This window comes from Cygnus olor, chromosome 7, assembly GCF_009769625.2.
Source record: "Cygnus olor isolate bCygOlo1 chromosome 7, bCygOlo1.pri.v2, whole genome shotgun sequence".
Classification (NCBI taxonomy): domain Eukaryota; kingdom Metazoa; phylum Chordata; class Aves; order Anseriformes; family Anatidae; genus Cygnus; species Cygnus olor.
In genome coordinates this window covers 8446465-8467484 of record NC_049175.1, presented here as the reverse complement: position 1 = coordinate 8467484, position 21020 = coordinate 8446465, and the positions used below count along the sequence as shown (strand labels likewise).

General features: G+C 40.8%; 1 long non-coding RNA gene across 3 annotated transcripts in view; it reads left to right on the top strand.

The window, feature by feature from the left end:
* The window catches only part of LOC121073215, a 342593-nt gene that overhangs the window by 285763 nt on the left and 35810 nt on the right, over window positions 1–21020 (top strand). For all 3 annotated transcript variants that reach the window (XR_005821566.1, XR_005821565.1, XR_005821567.1), the window contains one exon: window positions 16595–16640. This is a non-coding gene — a long non-coding RNA (uncharacterized LOC121073215). The remainder of the gene's footprint in view (window positions 1–16594; window positions 16641–21020) is intronic.

The following is a 21020-nucleotide window of genomic DNA, read 5'->3' as shown; positions in this document are numbered from 1 at the left end:
TGAGAGGCAGAAGTAGTGCTCCCAACCTCCAGCCACTGCAGAAACATCCTTCATCCCCCAGAATCCTGAACTTCCTGGAGCAGAAAGGGGAAGGGATGGGTTTATGAGCAGTGTGGCAGGGAAAGAGCATGCACAGTAAGTCACACAGAGAAACTGCAGCATATGACAGCTTTAAAGTAGATAAGTAGAAATGGATAAAAAAGCAAAAGTTAACTTTCCCTGTTGATCCGAGTGGGAGATGGAGTCTCCCGTATCTTTACAGGGCACTTTTTTTTCTCATAGTTTGAGGGATGGAAAAGTTTTATCAGCCTAGTACTGACAATACTGTGCTGTTGCCTTTGAGATGTTGCTGTCCATATTTGATCACCGTGGCTTGAAATTCTCATTCCTGGCTCTCCAGGTGTCTACCAGGACACTCCAGTGCTAATACAAAGCACCAAAAACAACTACAGTCCTGGTCCTCTCTTTAAGAGACCCCAGGAGTTGTATAAGGAGAGCACATAGTGATTAAAGCCACTGCACTTATTTTCACTTGTGAGCTGAGTTGGAATATTCAATTTAAATCTCAAAAACAGGCAGTTAGAAGCTGCCAGTCTAATTGATTCAGTCCTCAGGTTGGTTCCCCTTTCATTTCCAGGCAAGGGTTTGGATTGATTTTTATTTTTAAATCCAGATCGCTGTGTCTGCCCTGTTATGAATTACAAAAAAACTTTCCTTTCTCCATCTTTGGCAGAGACTACAACTATAGACCCTTGAAATTAGATTAATTTCTGCTAAGACAAAACAAAAATCTATTTTATCTGTAACATCTATTTCAGAGCTTGGCTTTCTGAACACCACTGCAATGTGGCATTATCACTTTAAACCCTCTGTGCAAATCCTTGGCATCAGTGCCATAGATTTACTCCACCTCATGTCAAATCTGATTAACAACAGGATTAGATGGATGGGTTTGGTGCTGTGGCTGGTTAGTTCATGTTACTGTATCTCCAGCATTATTGATGTACTTGTCGTGGTGAGCAGTTGCATCCTGGTGGCTGTAGGGATGCTGTTGGTGTGGGTGGGGTGTTGTTGCGGTACTTAAACCTTCTGCCTGAGAGCATCGCCAGTTGTTGCTGCCTTCTTCCACTATCCTGTAGCTTACTTGGGATATGTCTATAAAAGTCTTTTGCCTTTTGACTTCCATAGTTCATGACTGGATGTATAGCTCTGCCCTGGATATGCGTTTATTTATTTTCAGCATCATATGTGTGTTGAAAGTATAATTTCCTTTCTAACTGTTTTGCAGTGATGCAGATAGAATAACAGCTAACACTGTTAATAAGCCCTTTCTCCTATAGGGACAAGTTGTTCTCTTCTTCCTCATGCTGGAGAGTAGCTCGCTCATACTGGCGGTCCTTATGGTTTTCTGGGACTGGAAGGCACAAGTAGACAGTGTAATGCAAACTAGCATGGAGACAGCAAAGGCCCAGTCAGAGATGGCCTTGGTCTTCAGCCAAATTAATTACCTTCCTATTTTACATTTCGCTAGCCTTTCTGCTCACCTTCAGGTTAAGCTGGCACAACTTGTGAGAAAATAAAATAAAAATAAAAACCAGGAAATAAAGCCACAGCGCGAAGTTGTCAGAAAACTCAGTCGTGGCTCTGTAGGAGATCCCCACACCTGACTGACGACAGACAGCTATCAGAAGGAAAATCAATGTATTTGATTTTTTTTTTCGTTTTTGTTTTTTCTTTTCATATGACTGGATCTGTGGCATACAGGCAGGAAAGCTGAGCGGAAAGGTAGCAAGCCAAACTAAATTATTTCTGGAAGAAAACTAATTCCCTTTGAACAAATGAAAATACTCTTTTTAGTACTCTCTCTCTGGAAGTGCTGCTCACTCAGGTTAAGATACTGTTGTACATTGGGGTTTTACTAAAGTTTAAGATAACAAAAAATTAAGAAAGGGTGGACCAGTGTACATAACATGGAAATAAACAGTTCTGTCCGCATGAAACTTTGCCTATATTAAAATATCACAACAGCAGGAAGATTTTGCATAGCTGAAGAAAATCTTAGCAAATTTGGAGTTGGACCTGTTTGTGTTTCACTCCCAGTACACAATTCATATTCATAAACATCAACTTCTGGAGTCTCATTCATGTTCTTTCCATGTTCCAGGGTATGGAGGGTGGCTTGCAGGGATATCTGAGGTGGCTAACAGAGAACAGAAGAAATCTCTGGTGCCTCTCACACGGTTCTTGTTTTGCGTGGGACATTTGTGGTATAAGAATTAATTGGATGGCAGCAAAAAGTTTCTATGAATATGTTATTACTTGCTGAATTCACCACTGCATCCAAGTAGTCTATTTCATAAATATTTACTAAATAGCAAGCTATATTCAGAGCAAGTTCCAAAGAATTTAACTGCATTGAAATGTGAATGAGACGAACATGTTGAAGTTGGGTCCACTCTTGGATCTGTTAAACAGCTCTTTTGTTAAGCATAGCAGAAGACAATTTGCATTAGTGAAATGAAAAATAGAGAAATTAATCAAAGACCATATATTCTGGATTATATTCTACCACCTCAGCTCATGATGGGTTTGTTGTTGACAATAATGCAAAATTAGCATGCACAACAATTCCATCTCCCTGAAACAGATCCATGAAGGGTCTGAGCAGGAGCAGCTGGCATGGAAGAATCTGTTGCAAATCAGAAGGATATAATTACTGTGACGCTGTTTGAGAAGAGATGGACTTCAAAGATGCACATCAATCAAGAAACACTGGAGATTAATACAATGTCTCGGGAAAAGTCCGAGTGAATCTTAGACAACATAATGCCATGAAGATGGATTTATAATTTCAGGGCTTTATACCTCCATGAATGTTATTTTTGTAATATTGATAAAATACAGTGGAAAGCTGAAATCAAAATAGTTCCTTTAGATACACTATTATCAAAAGGTCTCTGCTTCCCTTTTTTTCTTACCTTGACAGCTCCACTTCCCTCAGGCCTTGTAAATCTCTCTTCTTGCTAGACAAAAGTGCCATGCTGAAAATAAATAAGTAAACACATATCATTGCCACCCAGAAGTTCAAACACTCCCTAATTATCATTCCTTTTAAGCCACTGACACCACTCCATATTTTACCTACACACACCTATGGATCAAATCCTGATCTGAGGCTTGCTTTGATCAGCAACGCAGCAGCTCATGTTCTGTGCTCTGCTCTCGCTGACTGAAACATTTAGGAGAGAGAAAAAAGAAAAAAATCTTCGAAAATAAGTTTCCAAAGAGAGCTCAGAGAAGAGCACATGCCTGGTGAAAGGAGAGTAGAAGGATCAGAGTATAATCTCAAAGCTCTGGTTGCAGCACAGGCAGTGTCACTGAGGTTTCCAAGGACTTGCTGAAGGTTTGTGCTCTACTCGTGTGTTGGTCACCTCTACTGTAAGCGAGATCACTGTCGCTACTGTGACTGATGGTATTTATTGATTTCAAATAGAAGCTGTTAATGTTGTAGCTGAGCACGGCTACCAGGTTATATGTGCGCCTGTGGCGCTCAGCAGTGGGGACGTGCACATCCACCTGCAGCTGTACGGAAAAGCCCAACGCTATGGTGACTTTGCCCATAACAAGCACAAGAGTCACTTTTCACCACAGCTGCTCATGCGGTCTGTGGCACCAGGGGGTGGCTACAGCAGCAGCTTTGTACCGAAGGCAAAGGGTTGAATGCCCTCAGGAAGTGTGATAGCAGGCAGGTGCCTTGCACAGGACATTCAGCTTTTCAGTGGGTGGGATAAGGCCTGTTCTAGGGCAGGAACACAGCCCAAGAAAAGCATTCCTGGACGTTTTTGTCAGAGTGAGGGGAGGAACAACATCCTCAGATCTTAGTACAAAAAGGGTTGTTAAGAAGCAACGCAAAAAGCTGCTGTCATCTTCTTCTAGCGAAACAAGTCCTACAAGGCACTCCAGTGAAGCTCTCTTCCCAACCTGCATTTTTCTCACATCCTCACAACAGGGTTCAGAAGACATTGAGTGGTGACCTCTCCAGCAGCTTGGCTGGCATCCTTTAGATATAAATCATTTCATCAGTAAATTGTGTGAACATGTGATTTCTTTAAAATCCATAGCACTGCAAGCCTATGGAACAGGGAACATTAAGGAGACAGTTTTAATAAGACAGAATCTGCAATGAGACAAGGAGAAAGTACCTGGTGTTTTGCAAGATGGGAAGAAGGTGAAATAGTTAAAGCCACTTGTTGGCTTTGGGTGCATCTCCTTGGCTTGGTGTCTCATCAGCTTAATGTGGAGTACGCCCACCAAAGCCACGGGGGAAAACAGCAGCAGTTATGATAATCCAAATATAAGCAAGGAAACAACACACTGCAAGAAGGGTTGCCAGTTATACTTAAAAATATCTGGTTTTAACCTTACAGTGAAAAGATTTTTTTTTCTTCTCTTCTTGTTTTCCTGCTATATTTTTCAGTTACCACAATTTCTTAATGTCAGACCTCATAACAGGATAGGTAGTGGACATGATGAGGATAAATGAAGCCAATAATTTCAGGGAAAGGAAAAAAAAACTCACACAGCTTAGTCATATATTCCAAAGCAGCCAAGAATTGTCTGCAGGAAGATAAAGAGGGAATAGAATATTAATAACTCAAAAGTTATAAATAGGGTGCAGGTGTCCTGTTTAAATAAAGATTAAAACATTTGAAGTCAAATTATGTGCCTTGGTAGAAATGTGTGCACTTTAAAGCTTTTTGGTCCAAGCTATTGGAAAATGAATATAATTCAGAATTCTGGAAAATATAAAATAGCCTTCTTGTTTTGTCTTACCAAACCTATTAGAGTGACTCCCTCAGGACATCTGCTTCATAGGGTTTCAAGCACTGAAGTTAAATTAAGACAAAGTAAGCCCTGTAGCATATGATATGCCATTTAGCTGGTGACACATAGATGTCCAGTCAAACTTCACTCATATTGTTCCTTCTTCAGACAAACCTGAACTGCCTTCAGCTCCTACACGTATGTAATGTGTATTTCAGCTGGTGATGCATCTTTCGTACAATGTAAGTTGAAGTCTGCAGCAAGGTTGCTTTCTTTGATCTAACCAAAATTCCTTGGTTTGTCTACAGAAGCCTTACAGGCTTTCACAGGCTTTTCCCATTCTGCTTTGCCCACTCCAGGAATATCACTGTGCAATGGTTGGTGCAAGATCTCCTGTCTAGATCCATCCCCAGACCATTAGTTACCTGGAATGCGTTGCCCACAGGTCCTCCCAGCTCTGCTTGGCCGCTGGAGGTTAAACAGCTGGAACTGAGGCTGATTGGAAGATTAGAGCATGGGCTGCAGCATTACATGCTTGACTTGTTACCTAAAAGCTTAAAAAGGATCAGAGGCAATACAACTCTGGTTTGTTTCGTAGAGGAGGCATATTTCTCAGGCAGCAGTGAGACTTCTCTTGCTACTGCTAACGGCATCGGATGCGCAGAGGCTGCAGGAGTGGGGACGGTCTGTCCTCTTGTCTCTCTAGGCAAAACAGTTCCCTTTTATACCCGCAGTTTTACGATGTGAGTGTTTCATATCCTTCTAACGCAGCACCAGGCCCTCTGCTCCCTGCTGCCCTCCTTCATCCCATCCAGCATGCAGCAGCTCCAAGTATGAACCTACTGATGATTTGATATAGCAGCACACAGCATGCTCATGTGGAGGCCCCTAAGTAGCACCTTATGGTTGGTCAGAGCTTTAAGGACCAGTTCAGAAGCATATTAAACTGTTTTTAATTCAGAGAAGTGTCTAACAGGTATTTCACTCTTAACTGCAGTGGGATTTTACCCAGTGCTTAAAGGTAAGCACCAGCTGAACTACTCTTCTGGACAGAGGCTTCACCCAGGGGTCTGGCATAAAGTTAATTTTCTTTGTGGCTGCTTGTTTTTAATTTACTATTTTTGTGTTAGGGATAAAATCAATTGCATTATATGTATGTATATACATATATATTTATACATGTTTTTAACCACATAACTGAGTCTTTTGCTTTTCTATATTTTTGGAAAGTTAGTTAAGTAATAAAATACATTTAAAAGTAAATGTGACCCTCTGTTAGCCAGGCAATCTTCTAATAAAAAACAAATTATCTCCTACTGAGTATCACACCAATACAGTTGCTTTCTCTAGGAATATTTACATGATAATCTAATCTTGATTTGATGTAAAAGAATGAAATATTTTTAAATACTGACAAATATCCTTTTCAAATTATATTTGGTAGGAAAGAAGATGATTTAGTTCTAAACAGCCTTATCCCATATGAAAAATAGAGTAGGCTGCACTGAAGTTTGAAACATTAAAATCTATATTAAGGAAATTGTTATAGAAACCATAATAAAACATGGATTTTAAGTGCAAATAAGCATTTCTGCCGTTTGAATGCAGATATATGTTCATACTTAGTGCCCAACTGATGCTAATCTTGTCTAACCCAGTGTATTCTGAAATTACACAGGCATTCTGAGTTTTTTTTCCCCCCGAGACTGAAAATTTAACTGTAACAAAGACTTATCTGGCTTGAAACAAAATACTTAGGAGTGTCTTACTCTTCATTAATCACCCGTTCTCTAAACCAGTTATTCTTTGCATCCTTTCTGTTATGAAGCCTTCCAAAATAGAATTCCAGATTGCTCAACATTCAGAGAAGAGTTAGTGTTATATATCACCAGTGTCACCATTTATGTGCTGATACAGTGTGAATATATCTAGCGTTAAGAAGAATAAGCATCATGAAGTTAAAATACAATGTTAAGTGTAATTTTAAAAATTATCATTCTTGAAATTCAGGATATAAGCAGTGCATGAGGAGAGATTTCAAGATGTAAAACACCTGAATCTCATCCATTGTGGGATTTTGGGGACTTCACAGACATCCTTCTTCCTTCTCTCCTATCCCCTGGAAGAAGGATGCAGTAACAGTTCACAAGCGTAGTATGTACCTGACAAGGCAGAGTGAAAGTGACTGTCCTTCTGTAGCTCAGGGAAGTCCTGATTCTCTGTTTGCTGATATTAGCCCTTTGTCAGAAAACTGTGACTCCAACTCCAGGAATTCAGCTAGAGATGGCATTGTAGAAGAGGTGAAAAGTCTCAGGTTTGAAAACAAATGGACAGGGAGATCTTTAAATATATGATATAGATCTAATAAAAATATTATTTTACACAAAGACTTTACAAATAATATGGCAACAGAAGTTTTAACAGGGAACATTTAAGGGGGAAAGGAGCGACGTGTACTGCGTGATGGGTAGCTACGTACTTATAATGCTCCCTAGCAGCTCTCATGTTATAAGTTCAAAGATTGATTAATCACCTGCTCAGATGCACCGTAAAGTTTTAGAGTTTTTCCCTTGGTAGATGTCTGGAACATTTGGGGGGGAAAAAAGAGGCAATTTACAAACAAGGCCAAGGGAACCTGAATAGGTGTTATGATTTAAAACCAAGCATTTACTGATAAAAGCTGCCTACTCTCTTTCAAGTACTTTGATCGCGGAGGATTGAGGGGGCTGACTGCAGCATGCCCTCCCTTACTGCCTTCCCTCAACCGGGGCACAGCAGTCCTGCGAGCCACTGAGTGTTTCTTGGCATGACATGTGATTTCAGATTATGGTAGTTTATTAAATGATGCACTTTGATTTTTAAAAGTTCTTCTGAAAGATTAAAAAAAAGGAAACGCAAAAGAGGAAAACCTCTTCAGCTGGTGTAAAACGGTGTAGTTCCCCTGATTTCATTAGAACGATGCTAATTCAGGCCAAGCAAGACAGCTGAAAAGCTGAGGGAAGATACTTCAAGGAAGGTATACAGATCTATGTGCTTGAGTCCAGGACATGCCTCTGTTCTGAAGGCCAGCATCTGGACCTTGGTCATAATCTTACTTCTTCATCCTCTTGTTCAGTGGGACTCTTAAGTGAGAAGTCTAATTTTAAGTGCACCCCTGACATTTTCTCCCTTGGCAATAATTTGACATATTCCACATCTTATTACTTATGAAAGCTGACATCATGTCAGTCTTCCAGCGTGAACTTTCAGCCACTTCAGTCTTCTTCCTACTTAATTACAGCCATGATTGAGGGAAAATTGTTAGCTGCTCTTGTCCAGCTAGGCCACTGATGGGTGGATTATGACATATGCAGATCCAAATCATGTTTCTAAATTTATTAATATATTAATACAAGGCTACCAATAGAAGTATACATACTTATATATGTACTTGAATGCATATGTACGTATATAAATGCTTTGCAGTATGTGTATCTGTGATGGTAAAACAGTATTGTCATGTTTTGCAGGGACATTCAGCATTGAATCAGTATTAATGAAATTGCATTATTTGCAGAGTGCATGCAGTGTTCAGGCTATTTTCTTTTCACTTCTGTTACGCTGAACACTTCAAAAGCTATACGCATTTGGACTTAAAGGAAGACAAGTAGTTTTCAGCTCAAACTGCTTGCCCGTGGCTTTGTTACCCCCTTGCAGGAGATAGATTTCCTGATAGAAAAACATGCCTTAAAAGAGAAGTGAAAGTGGGAAATAAAAATTAATTTCCATACGAGCAATTTTTAACAGATCCTTTAATGATTGTACTTTGATACTTTGACAGAAAGAAAGAAAGAAAAAAAAAAAACAAAACAACCCTGTTGCAGTTGTGTGTTCTCTACAGTTTCAGTCTTTGCACCTGCAGCTACTGCTTTTGGCTGTTTGGAAATAATTAAGTAGTAATGAGTCGAAAGACATGATTTGTATCTTGTGTCTGGCTGAGTCTGTCTGTCTCATAGTAAGGCTGTACGGAGAAAAACGTGCATAGTGATAAGTCATGGTGCTTCTCTGTAGAAAAGGTCAAGGAAATCTTGAGGAGCTCCCCAAGGATAAATGCCAGCGCCCAGGGAAGCGCTGATGTAGGTGATGCTGGCGGAGCAGAGTCCTGCCCTGCTCTAATTCCTGGGCAAGATCCCAGCAGCTCAGGGACCCCTCGGCAGAGCCCCAGGGCACCTGGAGGAGTAGCAGCAGGGTTGGGGCTGTGCTGTGCCCCCGCCCCAGAGCCCCAGTACTTCCCAAGGAAGGTGTGAGCCATTCCAGCAGGTGGAGGGTAGCGTATGGCCCTGCATGGAGCTCGTTCTCCTATTTTGCTCTCACAGAGAATGCAAATCCTGGTGGATTTGTTTCCCAGAATAGATACCTTATTCTGCTGATTGGGGGTTTTTAGAAGTTAATCCATGCTCCATACTCATGTGGTGAGACATCCCTGCTAGCCACAGAAGCTAAACATCGAGCGCTGCTCAGGCATTTTGGGGAGGGGAGCTGACAAGGGAACCTCCGACTTCAGGGACAGGCTGGTTCGCCGCCTGTTTGCACTCCTCCCCGTCTGCTGCAGTGGCAGCATGCCTGCTTCAGCAGCCTCCGTGCTGCTAAAGTGGGGTGTGTGCTGCCCGTGGAAATGGCAACTAGTTTGCCTTGTAAAAATGCAAGTGTTTCTCAGGAAGTTTTGGTTGATTTCCTTTATATCTGAGTGTGTGTATATATATGTTTCTATGTTGTACATACACATGTGCATGTGTAGGCATATCACCCTATTGTTTCTTTCAAATATAAATTATTTCCATTGTTTGTTTTCTACTCTAATTGCATTCTTCAAATTCTTGAAACTGTAGGTCCTTGCATCTCTGCCCTTCATTTGTAGCTGTCAGGGCTGTGAGCGAGGTTCGTTGCCTGCACTTCGAGCTGGAGGTGGCAGCTCCGATCCACAGCCAGCAAGCTCCTGGCTTCTCTGGAAAGACACAGTCTATGCAGAAGATGCACCAGAGAGGGAAATGTAACCTCTGAAATTTTAGCTTTTGTGAGGTGCCATGATGATGGGCATGGCAGAAATGCGTGCATTGCTATTGCTACCATGTGAAAAAGCTGCTTTGAAACCTTTGAGCTTCAGAATCCAACTTTCATATAGAAATAACACTTGAGAAATTCAAGGCTTTAATGCTGACTCTTCTGTACAATAGAAAATTTTCTGATTCCCCTAGTGACTGAACAGAAGTTACACTGAATTTTTCCCCTACTACCATCATTCACTTTTCATCTAAAAATGTCAGCTAAGTTTCAGAGTGAAGTCTGAATTTATCTGGTCAAATTAACCTTCTCAATAGTCTTAAAGCAAGACCTGACCTCTGCTGAGGTATATCTTACGTCAAATGCTTTAAGGAAATATTCAGAACCTAAAGATTGCTTTGGAAGTGAGTTGCTGTCTTCAAATTAGCAACAGTGTTTAATGTATACAGAACTTGATTTTTTTTCAAAATACAGAAGGAAAAAAAAGGTATTTTCCTTGAGTCCCGAAGCAGAACCTTCAGACTGAGCCCCACTGTTTCTATTGGAACAAAAAAATCAAACTGTGAGCCAATTTTTCCATCTTATATGATTGATATGTTATGCACTAAATTTCAATTCAAAGCATATAGTTTTCACCTATATCTGTGAAAAATGAAGCCTGACTATGATTTGATTTCTTGACTCAGCATTTTTGGAAGAAAGGGGAATGCCCTACATGTCTTAGAGAATTGAAATAAGAAAAAACATAAATAACATCCATAGTTTTTGATGACTGAACCCAATCTGTCCCAAGCTCACTGCTTGATTGTACTTTATACAGCAAATGAAAACAAGGGAAAACATTGTTGAAAATGTTAATGAAGCTAAATTTGGTACATTTACATTATTTTTTTTAGTCATTGTAACGCTCAGGGCAGAACTGCTATGTGTCCGAGTGGATACCTGTTCACGGACAATTTGATGCTTTGTCCTTTTTGGTTTGAAATCTGAGTAAATGTTGACTCTTGATTTACCTTTATCAGTATTATATATCATGGGAGATTAATAAGGAAGAGTTACCAAACATCAGATGCAAGAATTCAGAATAAACCTTACACACTTGTCCTAAAATTGTAGGATTTCCAAATTCTGTGCTCTTAAACAACTGTCCCACTTTTCTCCCCCAGACTACAAGGGACTGCTTGAAAAAATCCATGAGCATAGAAATACATACATAGAGCAATGCCCTGCTCTGCTAAGAGTTCCAAAGTACTTGTGACATTTTCCTTATGCTGCAGATCTTGAATAGGTGGTTATTTCAGCAATTTATAACAGAGGGGATGGTTCTGAAGTTTAATTTTCCCTGTGAAAATCTCAGTTGGAAGTGTATGCCACAAAGCAGCAATTAGCAATGATCTGAGAAAACTGGAAGAATATATTTTCACATATTAATCAAATTAACTTTACTACAACTACAAAGCAGCCTTGGGAAGTGGCTAGTATAATTGAAGAAAGGATTCTCCCTAGGGGAATAATGTAGGTACTGCTAGACCTTGTTACATCTTCCCTTCCTGCTGCTTAGATGGATTACATGCATAACAAACCTACACGTCACACATGCAACAGAAGCGTGCCTGTTTCTTCTCCGAGCTTGTGTGGCTTTTAGTGAAGACTCAGGGTAGCAGAAAACTTACAGGGACTGGTATAAAAGTGTGTATGTGTGTGTGTATACATGTATATATGGGGGCTTTTTTAAGAGCCCCCCCTTGTTCTTTTTCAATATAAGAAAAACAGATAGGCTTTTGGTGGTTTATTTTTACTAGTAGTACATGGGGATCTTGAAGGTCAAAGTAGAGTTTGTCTGTGGTGCAATGCAAAGCTGCAAGGAGGAGTAATCATTACCAGTTTTTAGTATCAATTTGGAATCTAGGTACCACAGAGATGGGCAGGGAATCATAAAGAAATGAGCATCTGTTCAGCCTCCAGTGAAGCTCAGCAATTTTACTCCTCTGGCACAGATTTATTTATACGAAGTGAAGCACTGAAACAAAATGTTGGCTTAGCCTCCTTCTCTCTCTTTCTCTCATTTTCAATCCGGTGTCATCAGAACTGTTTTGTTTTGTTTCAATTGTAAGTTAATGTCCCATTTTCATTTTTGGCATTGTGGAGGATTGTTTTCTCCAGGTACAAACTGGCAGTTAGCAAAGGTTCAATTGAAAACTGGAGAGAAACTATGAGAAAATTCAGGAGCCTGGCCTGAATGTTGTAAACTTCTCTTGCTACTATCCTGCAGGAAAATAAAGTGGAGCTGTGCTTGCATTTCCAAGTGCTTCTGTACATGAACTCTAAAGCCCAAGGTGGATTCCAAAAGCATAGTTTTTGATCAGCTTTAGAAATGAAAAGCAGCTGTGTCTCATACCAAAAAAAAAGTCCCCCAAGCTTAAACACCTTGGTTTAAAAGTAGGTTGTTTTGGATCTGTCTATAGCCTAAGGATTTCAATAAGAAGACTCAAAGGTCTTAATGAAAATTTGATCATCATCTCCTGAGAGGGCAAGGTTTTGTGTGAGATTTCAGCTATGCCTGTCTCTTTGGGTTGGAGCATTACTTTACAGCTGCATTTCAGCTCCCAGCCAGAACAAAAATGAAACCATAACTTACTTTTTCTGCAGGCTCATTAAAATTGAACTAAATTTTGAGAACATTACACTGTAGCTCCATACTTCATAATAAACTGTTTATTTTTTCCCATATAAATGAGTGTGAACCATTAAGCTTTCAACAACAGCACCTAAAATAATGAGTAGGAACACATTTTTATAATGAGGATAATTGTAATTGCAGAATTTTCCAAGTGATGCAGTAAATTTTCTCTCTGCTGTAAGATTGGACTTTCTCTAAAATAGATGCTTTAGTTTATTTTTCAGTTATTAAGCTTATTACAAAAGTCACTGAGTGAAGTTTGGTGGCCTAAATTTTCCAGATCAAACTGAGTGAGGCTTCTCCTGTGCCTGAAATCTTTGAGTCTTTGAACGCATCATTAACCTCATCGTTGAAATCCATTGCATGATTTTCATTTTTGACATCCATTTATTTCATCTGTATATGTACCACGTGTATACATACCATGGTATTGGTAATTAGTATACGCTAAGGTATGCTCTAAGAAGTATTTATAATGATAGAAGAAAAATCAAAACTTTGATGAAAAACATGAATATGACTTCTTGTATGTGTTTCTAAGGACATTTTGTTTCCCTTCTGAGGCCAGGGCATGTAAATGATCATACAGCGTTTGGTGCTTCGAATTAGTAGCCTTTCTGTTCCAAACTCTGACACCAAAACCTAACGAACGACCCACCAGGGATTAACTGAATTGCAAGGGAAAGGAACAAACCTTCTCCATTCACTCCAGATGGCATTTCTCCTCGCTTTTTCCTCAGCTTTTAGGAACATGCATGTGTGGGGCTTAGCTACTCAGGCTGACAGGCGGATTGATTTGTTTGTACGTCAGTTTAACAAAGCAAACAGAATGGACTTCTAGAGAAGGGATCTCAGAGAAAGGCGAGGAGGTGATGAAAAACCCTAAGTGATGATTCATAAATTGATGTGATTATTTATGTAAGGGCTTCCACCCCCCACACCCGTCTACCCACCAGAGTTCAAACAAGGTTTTGCTTTGAACCAGCTCATCCCATAAAATATGCATCAGGATCCAGGGAAACATTTACTTAATTAGCTGTCACTAGGCTGAGAAGAAATGAAAGCGCCTCTTCTATCAAAATATGCTAGAAAATAAGGATAATACCACAACAGAGTAATTGTATCAAGGATGTGAGCTTTGCACAGAGTTCTCCTGAATACAGGTTTGCTTTTTCTCCTCGACTGCTTTTACTATAGTGTCGAACAGTCAAAGTACAGCACCAAGGTCCCAGGCAAGTGGTGTTCATTTCCACCAGACACCAGCCCAGCACACCATGATTAGCACTCCCAGAGTCAGGGCTCAGCAATTTGGACCGATAATGTGTTTTTGGGCTGCCAGTTGTGGTACGTGCATTAGTCTGAGTGTCATCCCCTTTAATGTCACTTTTAAATGTTTAATAATCTGATTGTGATAGATGGCCTGGACATTTATCTCTTTCCTCACAGGGAAGGATCCCATTAGTGAATGCAGTAATTTCAGGAGGGCCAGGTTTCCTTGCCAGAGTTCAGCTCCAATTTACCATGGGGTCCATCTCTCTCCATATCTTTTGCCCCTACCAGAGGTGTCATAAGGGGCCATTCTTCCGTCATCAGATGGAGGACAAGATGCCAAATATCGGTGCAAAACCCACTTCTGGTTGAAGGATCCCCAGCAGCCCTAAGGAGCTTCAATGTATCTAACCGTTTGCTTTCCCTGCCTCTCTGGATGTGCAGGAATTCACCTTCATGATTCATGGCTGAGAAACAGATGTATTTTTCCTTCAGAAAGACACCGATTTCTGCTTGTCTCACTGAAGCAAAAAAATTCATTTAAATCAACAGAGAGATTTCAAGTAAATTAGATACAGCTTGTAGGTGTGTCTCGCAAGATGGCACTGTAAAACTTCAGGAAAAGTTTTGCTACTTATGTAAGTTATACTAAATTACTGTTGTGCTGTGTGACTTTTATCACCACTCCCCCATTTGTCCTAAAAATACAATTTTGCACATGTCTGGATTACAATGAGAATCCCTCTCATGCTGTAAGAATCGTCTTCCCACCATTTGTTGCCACGCCCAGGCTTTTCCAAAACCATAGCTCTAGGTTTGGAAAAATGGCTTGGGACAGGCATGTTGTGAAGGACCCACCTGAAACTCCTAGCACAGGCTTTGCTGAAACACATGGATTTAGCTTGAAGAAATTCACATCTGACGGCAGTGTTGGGCACACGGGCCTTCTCCAAGTGGTGTCGCGATGAGCTGCTGGGACTTGATGACGGTGACTCTGAGCGCATCACGAGGGTGAGGAGCAGTGCCTGGGCATAGCGTGGACTTAAACAGGGAGGTATCACGGGGACTTTGTGTCCCAGGCTTGCAGTGATGTCTGTCTGCTGCCATCAGCTTTCTCGGGCTATTACGTCGGTCTAGTAACACTGATATCTCTGGCAGACTGGGGTGTTAGCTAACTTTGGCTTAATATCACATGCTTTTAACGGGGTGATTTTTCTTCCTTGGCACCCATGTTGACCAGTACAGTGAGATCCCTTGGGAGCACTCACTGATGCCTCTCCCCAGATACCCCATAGCTGCTGCTCTGATTGCCAGGGGGAGATACCACCAAAGAAAGCGGGGTTTTGCTGTCCCCTCCCTTGGCCACAGCCTCCTTCCCCTCCCTGCCGTGGTGTCTCCTGCCTGCTGGGCACAGAGCGGCGCCCGCCAGCGGGGCAACATTTTGGAAATCACTGCTGGAGGGCCACAGCCAGGAGGCAAGAGAGACAACGCCATACATAGCTTGGTTCCTCCGGGAGATTCGGGGTACAAGTTGGATTCAGCCAGGCTTTATTTAGCTTTGCCCATCTTTCTGTGCTGACGGTTGCCTTGCTCTTTATTTTTGTTGCTAGCCTGCAGGGAGACAAACAGGTTGGAAGACATTTACAGAGAATATCAGAATGAATGTAATCTTTATTATTTTGGGCAAGTACGGTCTTACAGATGGGAAGTGTTTAGCCTGAAGTCTTGCATTCTCCCTCCCTGTTTCTTAAAAACGAAACATATGCAGCAAGGCAAGTGATCTTCCACTGGTGAGAAAATTATTGTCAGATTTCAGTTTAAAGTCTGAGGGCTGTTGAGAGCACTCAGGGAACATTGTGGCTTGAATGTATCACGACTATCTTGAGGCATCTTCTTGAGGTGTCTCAGCACCTAGGATGGCTTGGACGCCTTCTCTAGGTGCTGGCCCTTTCTAGAGGAGTCACCCTGGGTTTTATTCCTGCCTTTTCCTTGACTGTTGACACAAAACTGAATGCTTAACTGGCTCGTGCTGGGGAAACCTAGGCCTTTGCCCATGCTTACTGTTAAAGGGTGGTCTGACAGTTTTGTTCAGTTTTGGAGTACTTTGTTGTTTTCTTGTTTTGTGTACTGTGAGCATCTGTGCTAAAATAGCTACAGTTTTACTTGGGCCCAGTTTCAAACATGTTTGTTTGTTTGTTTTTTTAATTGACGAGCAGTAGTTCATCTTAGGCCAATTAACTAGTTGTTAATCCATTTTAAACTTAAGATAAAAAGCATCCTTTTATAGCCTATTATTAACTAAATCATCTTCAGAATATCTTCATTAGTTAAACCAGCATGTATTTTTCCCCTAAGACCAAGGTTTGGAAGGCAGTGTGGGGCGTGGTATGAATCCATGTGCCTTACCTCAAATGTCGTAGGTCCCCTCACACACAAATCCTCTGGGCCTCACTCTCTGCTAGGGACACTCATGTCCTCAAAAAGAGGACAACGTAAAAACCCAGCTGGGCAGGACAGTGTTACAGGTTCAGTATGGTGCAAAGAGCAGGGGCAGGAAGAGGTGACTGCCATGGCAATTAGTGCACCCTGTGCCCCAGGGCATGGGCAGCTGACAGGTTTCCCTGCAGCCCCCAGTGTGCTGGGAATGTCCCTCTGGGTAAGGAAAAGTGGTGTGTGTGTGTACGTGTGTGTAAGTATTTTGTGTGAGCAAGCACTTACTGGTGATGCTTTTAGACAAAAACAAATTTCCATTATTGACCTTCCTTTTTCTTGTTTTAACAGATACAAGTGACACTGCCATTCATCTTCAAAACAGAAACATAATTGGGTAAGTCCTGGGAAATTCAAACACATGTATTAGATATGTATGCTTATGAACATACAGTTACGGCAAGCCTAGGGAAGCCATTGCCATTTCATGTCAATTTTATGTAGGTTGTATATGTCTGTTTTACTCTGCTTTTTCCCCCAAATGATTGTTACCTTAGCAACTGCCAAGTCCTATACATACACTTGCTCCAAGATGCAGAGCGTAACCAAGTAAAACACCAATGTTTAAGGAGTCTCCAGAAACAGTGTAAATTGTGGATATTTAATTCTTATAAATATTCACCTACATAAAAGATTCATTTGTTCTTTTATGTTTTCTGAAACACGTTTTTACAACTAGGCAGCCATAGCATCAACTTTGTCTGTTGCTCTTCTTCAGGCTTCCTGACTCTTAGGAAAAAATTGTATTTCATTAGTAAGAGGGGAGATGGATCACTGAGAAGCCAGTGAGTGGTGTGCGTGCATTGTGTTGGGATTATGTTGAAATGGACAAGTGGGGGCTAGAAGTGTGCCAGAAGGTTTGCATTCACCAGTTGTGTCCATCTGAGATATGTTTTGATTCACACAGACTGTAACATATGGCATGGATGAGCAGGTTGGAATTAAAACTCCAGTGAATTTTGAACTTATTACTAACCCCTCAAATCTGACTTTTCTGGTAAAATTTGAAGATGAATAGTTGGAAAACCAACTACTTTATTACCAATCTTTTGCTGTCTTGTCCTGTTAACCGTAAATGAGTGGTAACACTGCCTTTTATGTAGTAAATTAATATACGTACATTTTACACTTGTCATGTTTGGTAATTCTTGGTCTCCCCACCCCCAGCATATATGTTGGGCAATCTTTTATCTAAAGAAATGCATGTCAGTAAGAGATGTCAGAGGAGCACGTTTCAGTTTGTTCAAAGCAGCTTGTCAGAGAGGCCAGCCTTTATGCTTGTTTTCCAGCTGATTTCCTGAGATGCAATGAGACAAATGATTTACCCAAGGTCACCCAGCAAGTTATTGGCTAAGCCAGGACTGCAAGATCCCGTGATGCTCCTGTTTCACAAGCTTTTGCTTTGTTTGCTTGTACCATTCGTGTGCCGAAGTCCCATTACAGTGATCTTCAAACTGAACGTTATTAATATCAAAGAAATATTTTCTGTCCATAGCCTTCATGTATTTTGTTTGTTTGTTTGTTTTGTTTTTAAACTCCAAATGTCTTCCTAGATCTGCTTTTAGCCCAACGCTTGACTGGAAAAAATCAATTCCTTCAGTTTAAATAACCTGGTGAATACGTGGTGTGGGAGATATTTCTTAACTCATTTCATCCTAAATCCACCAGACAGCACTTCTGCAGGACATTATACCTGTAATACAAAGCGTGAGCCACTTAGAAGAAATAGGTATCAGGAAATTACACCAAGTGGAATGACTTTAATTTGAAACTGATTTCAAATTGGATTTCCTATCCAGTGATGTAAAAGCATCAACTTCAGTCAATTTTCTGGAAGAGAGTCACATAGCCACATCACTGGTCCTCCCGGATAACCTCTTCTTGGGACTACTGTGAGTTTTACCTGCAGTAAAGGCTCAGTCACACAAGTAAATAAGGAAGCAGGGAAGGGTAAGAATTTTAATTTTTAACTTGTTTGAGCCACAGTCACCCCATCTGATACTAGCCAAAGGAGGGGAGAACAGCATGAAGTGAAGGTAGAGGAGGAAGAAAAGCATTAATATTCAAAGCTTCACTGCCTTAACTTTCTCTTACAGATTGCTCTGTCATAGGCAAAAAGTCAAAATCAGCATTTTAATAAAGAGCATTGTGAAGAATTTGTTCCCCTTTCCTGCAGGTGAAACAGAATTGAGTCCTCCGTTTCCCACAGTATTGTGGCATTCCAACATGAAGTTCAACCATAGTTTTATTTTATTGAAAAATAGCTTCAAAGTTACGGCAATCCTGTTATATCTTATTCTCTTTCAATCCTCTACCTCTGTTTTTTGAAAATACTGTCTGTATCAAAATCCTTGGTGTGGTTAAAGATGTTAACAACATTTCATGGGCCTGCACGCTCCCTTCTCAGCAGAGTGTAAAGGAATCTGAATCCTCAGAGCTCAACCCTGGAATGGGCTGGGTGGGAATGCAGCCATTCTCATTAAAAAGAGTTAAAAAGAAAAAAGAGGGAAAAAATAGAGTCTGATAGCACTGATGGGCTTCATTGCTGGTGACTGCAATTCATTCAGTCTGTTTGAGGTATGCCAGAAGGTGCCAGGAGGTGAAGTACCTTTGCAAGGACAGCAGGAGAGCTAAAGCCAGGAGAGAATAAAAGAGAAAGAATTGTGTATTTCCATTACATGTGAGGAAAGAAGCAGAAAAGGTCTAGTTTGACACCTTGTATTTAGAAAGTGAACAGAGGACTGTAAACTGCAGGTGGAATTAATGCAAAAGGAAATGCCTAGCCACATTGTTTCAAGGAAAAAAAAAAAGAAAGCTTTTTTTTTTTTTTTTTTTTCGATTGGCAAAACCATGGCAGGAAAAAACATCTTAAAAAATTTTCTTTCAGTTCTGATTGCAGGAGACCCTTAACAGTGTTAAACACAGAAATCCACATGGTATATTCTTTCCCCTTCTCCACTAATGGTTTCTGAAATACAGCTTTTCAAGTGAGAGGTAAAAGGCAGAAGCTGTATCCTAATATATAAACAGGCCACACCTAACTGAATTAGTGAGTTTTCTTGGGTAGATAATAGCAGGAGGCCAGGGTGCCATACTGAGGCAGTGATTAACCTTGCTAACAAACTAATTAGCCTGCTTATGCACCCTGTGTTGTTTCTCACTCCTCTACCTGATAAAGACATTTAAAAAATAATAATATTGCCATGGGACAGAAGAGCACTAATCCTCCTTAGCTTGCCAAGCTCCGGTTTGTTTGTAGTCCATCTCACTTAGATTTTCTTTTTATTCAGCCAGACACAAATCATCTTGGATTTATTTTCTACCTTCAGTTTTTAGGTGCTTCTTGGAAATCAATAAGATGTAACAATTAAGAGAGAGGAATATAAGCTAGCAAATATCAGATATCTCAATGAGAAACTTCAGAAGAAATTACTTAATATCTTTGGCATTCATATTACTCACTGTGAGGATGAGAACAGCTTCCAGACTTACAGAGCTGTGTAAGGGTTAATATTTGCCAAACTTTTCAAAATATTTAAATATAGACTATGGGGAAGAATAAATTTGTGTTGTTGTTAATGCAAAGAATGGATGAACTAACCACTGTGACAGTAGCTCTGTGTTAGCAGAAGGATTTGAATACATATGACTATAATGTATATTTATTAAAAGTGTTTTTAAAAGGTAGCTGCTAGCTTCTGAAATGAAAGGTGCTGGTCTTAAGTCGTTATTATCATCACTAAAGAACTTATTCTAGTGTGCTTTGCTTCTGGAGGGGCACACAGAGGCTAAATATTCTAGTTTGTAGAGTCTTCATTAGACTGAAGTCAGAGAAGCGCAGGTGCTTTCTCTTCATGCTAGAACTATTAAGCATCCTGGTGTAGACACAGCAGCTGTCATTTTGAGGGAGGGGGGGTGCTTTTTGTGGAAACAGACTTGGTGCAATAATCTATGGATTCAGTGATCTTAGGCACTCACATGAGTAGTTCTTCCAGAGGAATGGAAGTAGAACTTTCCAGTGCCATAATCAGGACTTTTCTGTAACCTGCCTTTAGGCTCATCACAGTTTATGTCAGTAGCAACACGGAAGAAAAGAGATGAAAGGAAAACAAGGTGTAACTTAAGCCCAAAACAAAAATCAATCCAGATTCAGCTGTTGTAAATGAAGCCTTTCTTTCAGGTTGGGAGAATCCCACACCCTCCTCTTGTCCTACAGCGAAGGCTTCATTGAAGGCTTAGGATGTAAAAGAGGCATCTTGAGCCCAGCTTCCCTCCCATTCCCCTTCCAGCCCTCAGCATGCACCCAGCAGTTGTGCTGTCATTCACCAGTGCCAGAGGATGAAGATGAACAACTCTCTGCAGTAACCTGAGTTGATCCTGCTTTTGAACTACAGACCTTTGTGCAGCCAAAACGCAATAAAACAACCATTTGAAATAGGGAAAGGGCAGAGACAAAACTTAACTTTGTATTTCTGAAGTGTCAGAAGAGCTGGACAGTAATAAAGAGGCTCTTGGGAAAGCAAAGCATCCCAAATTCATCGGTCCTCTTTGCAATCAAAGCGGCACAGGCTCAGCAGCAGCCGCGCTGTCTCGGCAGGAAGAAGGCTGCTGACCCGGCATTCAGTAACATGAGTTCAGCACTGGCCAAACGGGCTGTCAGATCAGCGCTAACGCAAGTGCGGATTAATAACTTAAAAGTAATACGAAGACTTACAGG